At 37.3% G+C, this 14,440-nt stretch overlaps 1 pseudogene; it reads right to left on the bottom strand.

Annotated features, from left to right (window-relative positions):
- Nucleotides 1–6,628: 6,628 nt before the first annotated feature.
- LOC124109184 (GTP-binding nuclear protein Ran-like) lies at nucleotides 6,629–7,353 on the bottom strand (annotated as a pseudogene).
- Between the last annotated feature and the right edge of the window lie 7,087 nt (nucleotides 7,354–14,440).

The following is a 14,440-nucleotide window of genomic DNA, read 5'->3' as shown; positions in this document are numbered from 1 at the left end:
TGGGAACAAAACCCCTTGCATGCTGGGCAATGTAGCTTATTTATATATCCCTCAGGAAAGCTCATTATTTTGTAGATTGGGATGTGGTCATCACTCTCATGAAGAAATCAAGATTATGTAGCCAAGGATGACTCTTGTAAGAATTTGAGTTTTATATTATATTCTGTGTATGAATTCTTGAAATTCATCTAAACTGATATAAAATTCCAAAATAAAAATAAATGCTACCTGATGGTATCTAAATTAGTCTCTGAAAGAAATGTTAAAGATATAAATGCAGGTGATTAAAAATGGACTTTATAAAAATGTAATTTTTATTTTTTGACCAAATACATTTATAAGTAAAAATAATTCATCTTACTTGTTTAGTTTTTATAACATATGTATTCCCAGCTAATAGTTTTAACTAGATGGCAACATTAAATCACTTTATGTTTCAACTTTAATTCCTTTGTTCCTTTTTTTAATATATTAAGATAATATTAAAATATGTTTTTTTTAAGAGCACTGTCTATATAACGATTGTTATTCTAGAATCGTGAGTTAAGTGAAACAATTTTAAGACTGCATCTTTGTACACAGTACCCAAAGATGGAAAAATGTGTGTGTTTATGTGTATACGTGTGTGGGTGTAAAATTTGGGATTGGTAATTTAATAATGATCTGACTTTTCTTCTTTTTTTTAAGTTTCTATATATTTTAATGTACCTATTAAAGAGTGATATTATATTGCCAGGGTAGTATGATACAGATGGTTAAAGGTATAATGTTATGCTTTAAATCTGCAAGTTTATGTTTTTATGTTAAAAGTTACTTGAATTAAGTAATCTATTCTCACTATTCAGCTGTCACAGGTCAAATATGTTTATGAAAAAGACATTTTTACTTGTACATTTCAAGAACACTTCCTGGGTGGAGCCTATTATTAAAGTAGATGTGATATAAAAAAAAAAGGAAAGGGAGGATGTGATTGCTGGGTTAGAATACTGAGTATTGTTCTGTAAATTTTGCATATGAACAAAAACTACATGTCAGTGTAAGACTTCACTATGTCTGGGTCTTTATTTAATGATAAAGAGTAAGTTGAACAAAGTTGATGTCTCTAAGTAATCCTGGGATGGACCTTTCTTTTAAGCAATAATTCCAAGTGACATTGAAAGGACATGGTTTATTTCCAGCTTCTGGGTAGTATTTTTCTGAATAGTAGGAAGTCAGCACACTTTGGGATTTTGTTTTCTTCAAGTGGAGGGAATAGAATGAAAAGGAACACAGAGGAGAGGTAGATCTTTGTAGGTAGGTGAATGAATTTAGACCTGTAAGAAAGGATGGGGAGGGATTTATTAAAAATGGGCTTAATTAGGCTTAGTAGTATAAGTATCATGGGACCTTCTGGGACAGTCTTTCAAAATGAAGCATTAAGGCTAAATGTTGAGGATTGGAAGAAGTACATGTGAGGGGCCATTGTAGGTGCCTATAAAAAAACACACTAGAGAGAGATATTAACGGGAATGTCACTGCTTAGGCACAGAAACCAAGGGTCAATCTGTTAATTCTGAGCAGGAGACCCATAATTTGGAAATCTATAGGCACAAAGGGAGAAGGAACTGATTAGAGATGAGAGATAAAGAGCTTTGGGGAATATTGAGGCTGCATAAATCTTCATAAATCATCCAGTCTACTTTCTTCCAACCTACCTGGAACCCAAAGAGGTTTCATTCTTGCTCAAGAGGGTAGTGAATGGCATAGAGAGTGAAGGAGACTTTGATCCAGGCCTTCTGTTTCTCCATACAGTTCTGTTTGTGTGTTTACTCTGGTGACGGTGGTAGATTGAGTCATTTGAACACTTTTTTTTTTTTACTTCCCTGTAAATGTTTTCTACATTTATATTCTTGCTGTCACTTGCTGCATAGCATGTATTTCCCTGACCTTCAACCTGAAGTTTGGATGTTGGACTTCCCTGCACATTTGGGTGTGCCTTTTTGAGCTTCTTCCATTACCATGAAACAAACATAGTTCCGTTTGTCCTCCAGTCTAGGCCTGAGAATGAGACACCTAATCACCCTACCAAGACATTCACAATGATATGCATGGTGACTCTTTGGCTATTTGGAGCTGTGATTTTTTTTTTTCTAATGACTTCTGAAATGTGTGGTTATTGAGTCACCAGAGTGAAAGTGATCATCATAGGAGACAGTGACAGTAAGACATTTTCATAATGAAATGGATTTGGTGGGTTTTGAGCTTTCTTGAGTTACCGTAGGACCATTGCATTAACAAGTGAAAATAATAGATTCCAAATGATGGAGAACCCAGAGGCACACAAATGAGGCAAACAAGGTCACAAGTCCAAAGGATCAAGGAAGGACATCCACATAATTAGACTACTTAGCAGAGAGATCAGCTTTATTCTCCAAGAGTCATAACCTTCTGTATACCAAGAGTAGTGCCAGAGAGCACACCTGCGAATGATAATGCCAGGGTGGAGTAAGGGTTGCAACCAAAACTTCTGGGAGCTCAGTCCCTGCCTCCAGGCCATCTACAGCTGGGCGATGTAACTGCTGCAGATGTGTGCTGGTTGCCACCCTATGGCAGGAGGACTGCCTAACCCATCTTGATGATGGAAAATGTATAGCTAGAGATAGTGGTAGAGTGCATTGAGGGAACATCAGCTGTTCTTTTTATTCTGTTAGTTATCTCACATAGACTTTGGAAAATCTGGGTGAATTTTTTTTTAGGGGTGCCTGGTTCTACAGACCTCAGACAGTTATGGATACAGCTGTTTTCAAGCACCTGTGGACCCTTCCACGTGTATGCCTTCCTGTGCTCTCTTGTGCTCTGCTGTTGACATCTGCCAGTAAGCATGGCGGAAGGCACTGACAAGGGATATCTTCAAGGGACCTCAGTTGTCTTCTTGATGGGACAGCTCAGTAGGACTTGGAACCTTATGTTTAGAACTGGAATCAGGATTTCCCATGAAATGAGTGGGGTCGATGAGAGAATCACATCTGACCCTACAGGTATTTACAGTACATTGCAGCTATTTAAAATGATTTCTAGCAATATAACCATCCGTAGGTTATATACATTGGGAAAACATACACCTGTGGAATGTCAAATGTGCATACCGATATAGTACCATGTGCTTAAGGGAAACATCCATACCTGTGAAATATCAGCATGATAATTGAGCAGTCCCCTAGCTCTGTGAGGAAGCAGCACAGTCTGCATTCTATCTGTTCAATAAGTTATTTTCCTACAGCCAACAGACCTCTTTTGAGTCAGAGTGTTTTCTGGATCAAAACTAGGATGCTTGATCTGATACAAGATCCAACTCCTACTGTGGGAACAGTAGAGATTATTTAAAGTGGAAATAACAATAAAAATTCGGAGATATGGTTGCCAATCTCTCCTGTACACAATCAATTTACAATAGCCCCAAGTTTGATCATACTTACTTGGGCTATCAATTGAAACTTCATCCTAATTGTGAGCATGAGAATATAAAAACACAATTCTTTACAGGTTCCTATTTAGACTTCCCAATAATTCAGACTGATGTTTCCACTAAAGTAATGGGAGAGTTTTTTTTTCTTTATCTTTTGCAAATTTTGCAAAATTTCAAATTTGCTTTCGAGCCAAACTTTATTTCTATAGAATATTTCTGATGTTCTCTGGGCTAATAAAATAATATTGTGTTTTACTTAATATTCAGAGTCTGTTGCTGTGCCATGCACCTCTAAGTTCCAGTCATCAAATCAGACTTTCTACGTTTCAACAGTCACTTTCATACAAATTGGCCTACTACTTTCAAGATAGTTCAGTATGATAAGAGAAGCGAAAAAATAGGTTTTAGTCTGAATGATTCTGGAATCCATTTTTTACAAAGGAGAATGATTTTATGATGTGCCCTACATGTTACATGATTTCACTAAAACTTGGACTATTGTCTTTCAAATGGTTTTACTCACAAAGCTCATGTACCATCTAACCTCCTGGTGATTCTAAGAGCAATGCTTTCTGCGGTACCAGTACTATCAAGAATATCCATTGGAGGACACTAGAACACAACAAATAGATGAGAATGTAGGCATATGTAAGTAACTTAAAGTAAATTCTCAGCACAAAAATCAGACAAATTGCTCTCCCAAATTAAATCTAATTGTTCTCCAGCTATAAAAGTGATTGCTTATCAATACTTTCATTGAAAAACAAATTCTATCATGGGTGCTCCTTGTTTTCAAAAGTCGTAATTTATATTAGAAAAATGATGGAGCAATTTCTCAGAAGGTAAATGGATAAATTATTGTAGTTACTTGAATGCTTATTTAGGAATTTGCTTGGAAATTCAGCTTAATAGCCTAACCTTCATCAAATTTTCATTGACAAGTGGAATCATTGGCAGGTTGTTTAACTGGTTTGTATGATAATCCTTTTGAAAATAGAAAACTTCATAAGGCTGACGGAAAAGAAAATAATGTGGGTGTACTCTTTGCTACAGAAAAGAGGCGTCTCAGGCAAATTAATTAAGGTGAAAACCTTGAGGAGAGAAAGCCCTGGCTATCTCTCTGAGGGCTGGCAAACCTTGTCATGATACATTTTCAAATGTTTGAACATTCCAGTAGCTATTTTAAATCTGAAATTATAATAATTTATAAAGTAAAAATATCATTTAGATATGCAGCTCTCATAAGTTTCAGTTTAGAATGAACAAGACTGGTGTTGGACTGGTTACTACTCTTGAGATCCTGAAACTTCGGCCATAAATAGTATATATGTTTGAATCCAAAGTGAGGATGACAAACAGTATGACAACTTAATAAGCATGAGAGTTGTCATACTGTCACCAAAATTATGTAAGTACTCAGACATAACTTGGTAAGTTGGGATTTCTTTCCACTGTGTATACAGTAGGACACTCTGGGCTCTATTTGGAAAGGAAGAAGATGAAAACTTTAGGGACTGACATTTTTTTCACTCCCCTAGAGATCTTCCTTTGACCCAGAATGTGTAATTGGAAGTAGAAATGACAGGGAAGCAAACTTTTCTCTGAAGAAATATGATCAATTTCAGTTCACCTCTTCCATTACAATATAGGTTATCAGGAAATGAAAGACATTGTGAGATAGCAAAAGTGTTAAGTCAGGCACATAAAAGCTTGTGGGTAGTAGTTTAGACCCTTTAGAATCTGGATCAACAAACCAATAGGGCCATCCAATCTTGGTTTTGGAATTTCCAAAACTAAGCAAAAACTTTTTCTTTATAAAGGTAGCTGCATCAGGTATTTCATTATAGTGCTAAACGCTGACTAATACACTGGGCAAAACATTTTGCAAAATACAAACATTTCAGAGGCATGGAAAAATTAAAATGATCATGATTATACTAACCAGTACATTAAACTGCAAAGCATTTACTAAATACTATTTTTTTTTCTCTGAAATAGAGACATTAAGGATGGTGGAGAGTAGAAGTGGGTGGCTGAGTCACTTGTGGAACATAAATGCCTGACTTTATTTTCACCCTCCTTCCTATCTCCTGCTGCTGTCCCTAGTTGGCTAAAATCATCCAGATACTGACATAAGAGAGGAAGGGAACCTGTTGATGAAGCTATGCAGGTCAGCTTCAGGGCACAAAGCCTAGAAGGGTAGGGCATGGAGTGGTCTAGAGGACAATGGGAAAGCATCCAAATGGAACCAAATGGCCTGAGAGCAAGATGTTGTTGGTGGGATTGTGTCTGTGAGACCCACTTCTTTGAAATCTGCCATTCTTACTTCCTGCAGCCAGGCATGTGACCAGTGATAATAAAAGAGAGTTTCTGACATTCTCTCCACTTGCATTTAATAAAAATTGTGACTTTAGAGAAAGAGAAGATGGCAGTTAATTTACTAAGTCTTACCCTTTTTTCCTAATCAAGCAGTCTTATCTATATTGTTCTTATAAATTTTGACACTGATGAATATTCCTGAATCTTTAGATGACAGTTAATATTGCTGTTTAAGAAAAGGAAAAAAATGTAAGAAAATGAATAGGCAGTAGAAATTATGCAGACATCATTAATCTCAATTTTCTTTTCATACTAGAAAAGGAGAACATTTGAAAGCAAACAGAGGTACAAGTAAATGCATTTTCCTTAAAAAATTAGATAAAATTTATCATTAATTTTAATTCACCCTCCCTTATACTTTATATCATGGTACTGTATATTCTCACTTCTTAGTTGTGTTTTTTTGTGTGTATGTGTGTCATTGGTAACCATCTCTACTTTCTTCTACTTTTAAGTGATGTGAAAATAACATTATTTCCAATATTCCCAGTGATTGTAATATGCCGATGATGAATCTTAATACCATATTGTGATTAACCTGTATTTGGTTATTTTTTAGATACTAGAAATACAACTTTATTCTGATTTTAAACAAAAAGGAATGGGAACAACAGTAGTAAACACAATTTCACTATTATTTGCTGGTAGCCATCTTACATATCTGAAACTCAAGAAATAAACAGCTATTTTACAAAAGAGCTAAAAATGCAAGTCCAAAAAATGATTTTTTTTAACTGCCATATTCAATCCAAAGCCCATGCATCTCCTTCTGCTTCCCAAACAAGAAACACATGTTCTGCTGAGCTATGTAATCAAATGAGAAACACACTCTACCCCTGACACTACACTGCAGTCACTCATCGGACTAGACCTCTGACCCTGGGCTCCAGCTTCATTGTCACTGATGCCAGCCTCCGTGGAAGAGCAATTAGCTGTCCAAGGGACCTTTAACTCATGCTCATACCGCACAGCTAAAGCTGGTTTCCACAATAACATCTGGTGGGACAAGAGCAGGCCTGACAACAAACTCCAAATTCAGGTCCCCAGTGACCTTTCTAGCAAGCCAGAGAAAAGGTGTATCAAAATTATTGAGACTTTGGCAGAAATTTTACAGTACAGACGATCCATCTTTTGGTGAAAGACAATAGATTTTACCATCACTGTCTTGACCTTTTTGACATCTTTGTTGGAACACCACATGATGAAGATGTTTTCATGTACTCAGAATAGATCTCTGTGTTAGCTGGCATATTCTTGTTAAGTAACTATTACATCACACACTATAAATGGCACGCTGGGCTGAGTACGAAAGTCCTCCAAATTTTTCTTGCATAATTATATTCTGTACAGTGAACCTAACAGGTCCTCTGTTGGGACAGAACACAAGGGAATGGAACTCAACACCCAAGGTGGCCACATGCTTCTCAAATTCACCAGTCAAATACCATTTCATGAATGTAGTTTTTCCAGTTCTCCATCACCAGCCAAAGCAATTTTAACTGAACTTGGGATTCTCCTTGGGCAACCATTATGACATTTCTTCCAGAAGTGTCTATACATCCAAATCTATATTCATTAATTCTCAACATAATGCTATGAAAAATGCCTAATGAATATTAATACCATTTCAAAAATGAGAATATTGAAGCTTAGCTGCACATGCTAATCTCTCAGGTATACTTTATTTTTTAACCATAGTAAAAAGCACATAACATGAAATCTACCCTCTTAACATTTTAAATGTACTGTCCAAATGCACAGTAATGTACAGCAAATCTCTTTTTTCAACTTGCACGACGGAAGCCTACCCACTGAACAGCAACTATCCATTTATTTCCTCCTTCATCCCGTAGCAACCATCATTCCTCTTTATGTTCCAACGCTTCCAAACTCATTTTCCTTAACTTTTAATTTGCTTTTGAAATTTGTTACATCAAACATTTTTAATTTTACATCAAACAATATAAGGATTGTGTCTGCTAAATTCCATCCCAAATCTTTTTTGAATGTTTTAGCTTTTAGTTGCAAATTGTTCACTCTAAGTTTGCAATTAAACATTGTTGTATTAATGATTTTCAAAAACTAAAATAGTGGAAGCAGCTAGAACATATGACAAACATTCACACATCCCTCACCTTGCTTTATCAAATCTTAATGTTTTTCTATACTGGACTTAGATTTTTAAACATGGAACAGTACAAGATCCTAGGTAGGGTTGAAATCCTCAATTCTGCTTGCTAGTGCAATTTTCTTCCCCTCGGTCCCTAGAGGTAAACACTATTCTGAATTTCATGTTCATGAGTCATTTGTGTTTCCAAGTTTTAATCAAGGCCAGGTGTATGAGCCTGTAACCTGTGCAGTTGCAGAGGGCCCATGTTTAGAATGGTCCTGAGCTGCTTTAAATGCTCTGCCGATGTTTGGAAATGTTAATAATTTTTGAACAGGGAAAGTGGTCCCTGTTTTGTAAGATTGAAAAATTCTTTGGAGGGTGGGATCTAGCACAATGATGTCAGGTTAGATGAAAAGCAGAACTTCTGTGCTCTATGTGCAGCTGCAAATGAGAGAAGGATGTCATGTAGGGCCACACAGAGGGTTGTCCCTACATACAAGGAAACAATAGCCAACTGGAGTTGTAGAAGACAGATTGTGTAAAGCAAGTGGGGTGAGGTAGCTAGGTTTCCCTGGTTCCTGGAATGGCCAATTTGAATAATCTAAACTGTTCTATGTTTGTCCCTTATTGTTGGCATCTGGCTTAGGTGTGTTGGTCCCCGATAAGGGAGGTGCCTGCTGTGTGTATGTGGTGGGGGAGGGGGCCCTGAGAGGGAGAGTCTGATAAGGGAAGTGGACAGAATGGGGACTTAGCAAATTGCTGGTAACTGGAAATTAAGGGAAATTGAGGTTTTTAGCCATAACTTCAAAACTGGGTCAAGATAGCATTTGTGAACTATTAGATTACAGCTCTTCAGCTTCATTTTACCCTACTGCACATTAGGTAGCCATTCTCAATTTTAATTCTAGATTTATCCATAAACATTATGTAGCACTGTTTTTCAGGTTTCAAATTCCTTATTTGTCTTATTTTGATTGCTTTCCTAATCCGTTCATCTGTTTTCTCTTCACAACATTTACTCTCACCTGTTTTCATTTTAATTTTTTTCTCATTAATAGAATGATTTTTTTTTCTTTTAACCCACGAAATCCCAAGTTTTCAGTTCTGCGAATATTTCACCAAAATTTAAATATCATTAAATTTAGTGAGCAAAGGTTAGAAATCATTTTCTAGAACTTATTACATAATTTATTATCATAAATGATATTAATGATATTATATTGTCCTCGTGAGCTAGGCTTGGTCTCTCTCTGTTTCCTGTACCACTCTCTCCCACCATGATGTCCTGCCTCTCCTCAGGCCCTGAGGGAGGGAGCCAGCCATCTATGGACTGAAGTCGTCCTCTGAAACTCTGGGCCCCAAATATTGATGGGTGTGGTAGGACCTGTCCTTTCACATGGAATCCTGGCTCTGGAGTTTCATGTTATGACACTGGGGGATGGAGGTCAGTACAATGACCATGAGAATTCCCAGAAGGTATTTTCCCACTCAGAGATGAACTTGACCATCTCAGAATTGACTGTGAATCACACAGATGGATCCCACTAAATCCAAATCAGATATATCCCCAATTCTCCTTTCCTTGGCTCTTAGGATTGTCCAGGGTCACTCTCACACTATTATACATTGGTGGAAATAGGGATGTAGGAAAGTCAGAAGGGACATGTACAGTTAATTTTCTTTGAATTTTGTATCTATCTAGAGGGGTGAGAGAAGGTGTGGTTGCTAGCACCAGTAGCAAAATTTGAGACATTAACTGGATGTACTCGGAGGGGTGGTGGCTTTGAAATTCCTTGGAAGGCGACTAACTCTAAGCCCTAGTTTTAATGCCAGTGGAAGTTTATCTCTACTTGTCTTACCCATTCCCTTGGGAATTCATTTGAAGGTTTGGGAGATGATAGAAATGGGGAGGCAGGGATGGACCTACTGTTACTCTTCACCTGACCTAGCAGCCCTTCCTTCTGCAAGGTCCATTCCATTTTAAGTAGGTTCCAGAGGGCAGATGTCTTGTCTCATAAATTTTCATATTAACCATACATATTAAAAATATGTATGTGTGCATCTTTGTACTATGTGCCTTATTAGTCTTTACCACCACTCAGAAGTAAATTTAGTATGTCAATCTTATAGAATCACAAAGGTTTAGAGAGGTTCATGGTTACAAATCTTTATAGTTGTAGTAGGCGCTGGATAATTATTTGTTGCTTTGGTATTGAACCATATTTTGTTTTTGAGTTTTTAATGAAGGGAATAAACATAGATAATGAATAAACCCACAAGCATCCTCAAAGTACAACACACCATTTGACTAATGTATATTTTACCTGTGAGAAATGTTTTTCTCTGGTCATTTAATGGTTTATATAATTCCTATTAACACATGGCAGAATGATATGAGAGATTGAAGCAGTTTCTTCAGTGAGATATTTATTCAAACACACAAAAGTTACCTTATGATTACAAGAAACCATGACTCACATGGTTGGGGCTTATAACCAGCATGGGGGAACCTCAGCACCTTTGGAGAGAGTTCATACCATCCAGAATAGAGCTAATTGTGTATCAGTGTTTTTATAATAACACTGTTTAAATGAGGCCATTCAGCTGTCTTTGACATATACTGTTTTAGTAGTTATTTTTTAATTTAAAAAATTTCAAAGGTAATATATTTGCGTAGATTTATTAACAAACTCAAAGTGGTGACATAGGTTGATCTTAGGAGTCAAATGTTTATTTAGTTATCACAGGTCGAGTGTTCATACTCTGAAGGAGTCTGTAGTCCAGTCTAATGCTTCTTGCCACCCTTTGGGATTATGAAGTCAAGTTAGTGGGTCACCAACAGATTGAAAAATAGCAGAATAGAAAACCATTTTTTAATCTGTCCATCTGTTTATTGTATGTATGTATGTGTGTATATATATATATATATATATATATATATATATATATATGTCTAAATATTTTATGACTAAGTAAAATACTTTTCTTATTGAACTTGCTATCAAAAAAAGTTTGACAGGGGCTGGGGAGGTGGCTTAAGTGGTAATGCGTCGCCTGGCATGCACGGGACGCTGGGTTCGATTCTCAGCACCACATAAAAAAAATAAAATAAAGATGTTGTGTCCACTGAAAACTAAAAAATAAATATTAAAAAGTTCTCTCTCTCTCTCTTTTAAAAAAAAGTTTGACAAATATTGACTTCTATGTTGCAAATATACCAAGAGCAATGAGTGATTCAAAATTGTGTCTTAATTAATTTGCTAGGGTTGTCATAACAAAGTACTATAAATTTAGTAGCCTCAACATTAGAAATTTATTATCTCACAATTCTGGGGGCCAGAAGTTCAAGATCAAGGTGCTGGCAGGGTTAATTCCTGCTGAGAGCGAGGGGGGTGCGGTCTGTTCCATGCCTTTGCTTAGCTTCTGGTGGTTTGCTGGCAATCGGTAGTGTTCCTTGGCTTGTAGACACATCACTGTGATCTCTGTGTTCCCCTTCACACCACTCTCTACTTGGGCATATGCCTGTGTTCGAATTTCCCCTTTTGTAACGAACCAGTTGTATTGGTTTGAGCCCACTCTAGTGAGTTCATTTGAATTCAATTTACCTCTAGCAAGACATTATTTCCAAATAAGATCACATTCTGAGGTTTGGGGGTTAGGGTTTCAATGTGTCTCTTTTAGGAGAACATAATCTAACCCATAAGGATCATAATGGTCACCATTTAAAAATATGTGTGTGTGCATCTTTGTACTAAGTGACTTATTAGTCTTTACCACCACTCAGAAGTAAATTTATTATGTCAATCTTACAGAATCACAAAGGTTTAGCGAGGTTCATGGATACAATTTGGGTCTGTTTTACTCCAAAGCCTGTGTTCTTTCCACTCTGCTTGTTGATTCCTGGGAGGCTAGCACTGGCAGGGAGCTTAGCAGCCATCTGGTACAATCCCCCTTTTTTCATATTTAGTGAGCCAAAAGATAAAAATGGTACTATTTGTAAAAATCTGGTGTGTTTTCTGCGTTCCAGGGAAGCAATGAAATTCATCTTTGGAGGATGACCTTTTTTTTTACTTTGGGAAAGTCCAGGATGGTTTACAAATATTCTTTATTCCTTACCATCCCCCCAGAGGGTGGAATAACTTGGGGGCACTTTAGTTACCTGCAGAGGAAGAAACTGAAACACAGAGATCCTAAGTCTGTGGCCCATGGATCACTAGTTTATATAAAGCCATCATTTATAAGATAGGATAATAACTACAAGAGTGATTATAACATATGCATGCCTGCAAGTGTCTGTATATGCTTAGAGACTTGGAGAGAGAGAGAGACAGAGAGACGGGGGCGGGGGGTTTGTTTAATCTACCCACTTTTAAGCCTCTATCAAAAAACAGTTTAGTCCAAGGAGCTAAGTATGTACATACCTCTGTTTTAAAGGTGACTATCAAATATATTTTATTGTTATACTTCTTTTTTTTTTTTCCTAGTGCTGGGGATTGAACCCAGGGCCTTGTGCATGTGAGGCAAGCACTCTACCAACTGAGCTATATTCCCAGCCCCTAGTCTTCTGTTATGTGCAAATCCATTTATTATTGGATTAGAGTGGAGGACATACTCTCTTGGTATATTCTTTGCATAAAGTATAACTGGAATCAGGAATTTTTCCAGTGTATGAACAAATAAAAAAACTACTTTAATCATGAATGCCTATATCTCATTACCAATTAAAAAAGAAATGAACGAAGAACTGAGATCAGATAGTAAAATGATGCGATTGTAGGATGAGTCTGGTTTTAGACTCTTTTTTTTTTTTTTAGCAGTTAGGACTTAGAAAATTTAATTTCCTTGATTTTTTTTGTTTGACCTAAAAATTTGAGATCATCACAGTGCAGTCTATTTTAGAGAGATGTGGATTTGATTAAATAAGAAAACATATATCAAAATGATTAGCATGATGCTTGGAAGATGGCCAGCTTTTACTTGAGGTATACATTCCTTTACCATTTTGGTTTTGTTTTAGACTTGGTTTTCCAATCATCAGTAACAGCCACTCATTTATTTATTCAACAGGTGTTTGCTGAGCACCTACTTTGGGGACACAGAGAGACAAGGTCTCTGTTTTTTTTTTTTGGCATTGAGGATTGAACCCAGGGGCACTCAATGACTGAGCCACATCCCCAGCCCTTTTTATATTTTTATTTAGGGACAGGGTCTCGCTAAGTTGCTTAGAGCCTTGCTAAATTGTTGAGGCTAGCTTTGAACTTGTGATCCTTTTGTCTCAGCTTCCCCAGTTACTGGGATTATAGGCATGTGCCACTGTGCCCGGCAAGGTCTCTGTTCTCTAATGACATATTCTGGTAGAGAAGACACACAACAGGCAGTGGATAAACAAATCACAAAAACTCTCTAAGTAGTGATGAGGAATCGACAACAAATTTAAAAGTGATGTGGCTTGATAAAAGTTCCCAGTATCTTCCTTGGTTTGGGGTGGGGGGAGGTCAGGAAAGCATCTTTGAGGATGATTCACTTTAACTAAGATCTGAATGGTGAGAAGAGCTGTCTATGTGTGGACCAGAGTTATGAGCAGTCTAGGCTGAGGAGAGAATTCTTACAAACGCATGGAAGTGGGAATGATATGAATGACTCGTGTGCAGGGCAGATAACCTTTTGTTAAAGAACATACAGCAAGCCACTGCAGGAGAGGCTGGAGCATCATAGGAGAGGAGAGTGATGGGGTGGGAGCTTGCACTGGGGGGATGGATGGTGGTTAAGGTGAAAAGTGACAGATGGAGTCAGGATATATTTGATGAGCTGGGTGTAGGGAAAAAGAGAAATCAAAGATAACTCCTAGAGTTTTGATTTGGGCAAGAAAGCTGGGAACATTTACTGAGATGGAGAAATCCTGGAGATACATGGGTTATTATGCATTATTTGAGATACTTAGACACCCAAGAGGAACTTTACACAGGGGACTCCAATTTCCTGGGAGAGGACATGGATGCAGATTTGGAACTGATGGCCATAGAGATGGCCTTTAAAGTCATGCTGCTGATCAGTGAGAGCACAGATATCTATGGGCTAAGGACAACCTCCTCAAAGCCATGGCCAGGCAACCTCCTTTGCCTCCCCTTACTTGTGATTACATCAGGACTCTCAGCTAAAGATGTCATTAACTTACAGAGAATGCAAATTTTGGGTGACCAGGTCCTATCTCTTTCCCTAACAGCACCCCCATTTTTGCTTTTTGCCTTGAAGTCAAAGGGAGCGTTTGTCGAAATATTCAACTCATCATTTTCTAGGTGAACACGAATGTATAATGTTACTTATCATCCTAACGGAATAATAAAAAGAGCACTTTTTCCCCTTCATCAAGAGTTAATGGCTAGTGCTCAGTTATCAAGTTTGACCTCATCATAGTCCTAAATTGAATTGTCTGGGCACATAATTACCTTTGATTTGCATACGCCACTCGAAGGAATGCCAGGAGCAAGGCTGTATGTCAATTTAAG

Source organism: Marmota monax, unplaced genomic scaffold (genome assembly GCF_021218885.2).
Source record: "Marmota monax isolate L192 unplaced genomic scaffold, Marmota_monax_Labrador192_F-V1.1 WCK01_AAM20220418_F8-fsc00152, whole genome shotgun sequence".
Lineage (NCBI taxonomy): Eukaryota > Metazoa > Chordata > Mammalia > Rodentia > Sciuridae > Marmota > Marmota monax.
This window is presented reverse-complemented; position numbering and strand designations above follow the sequence as displayed.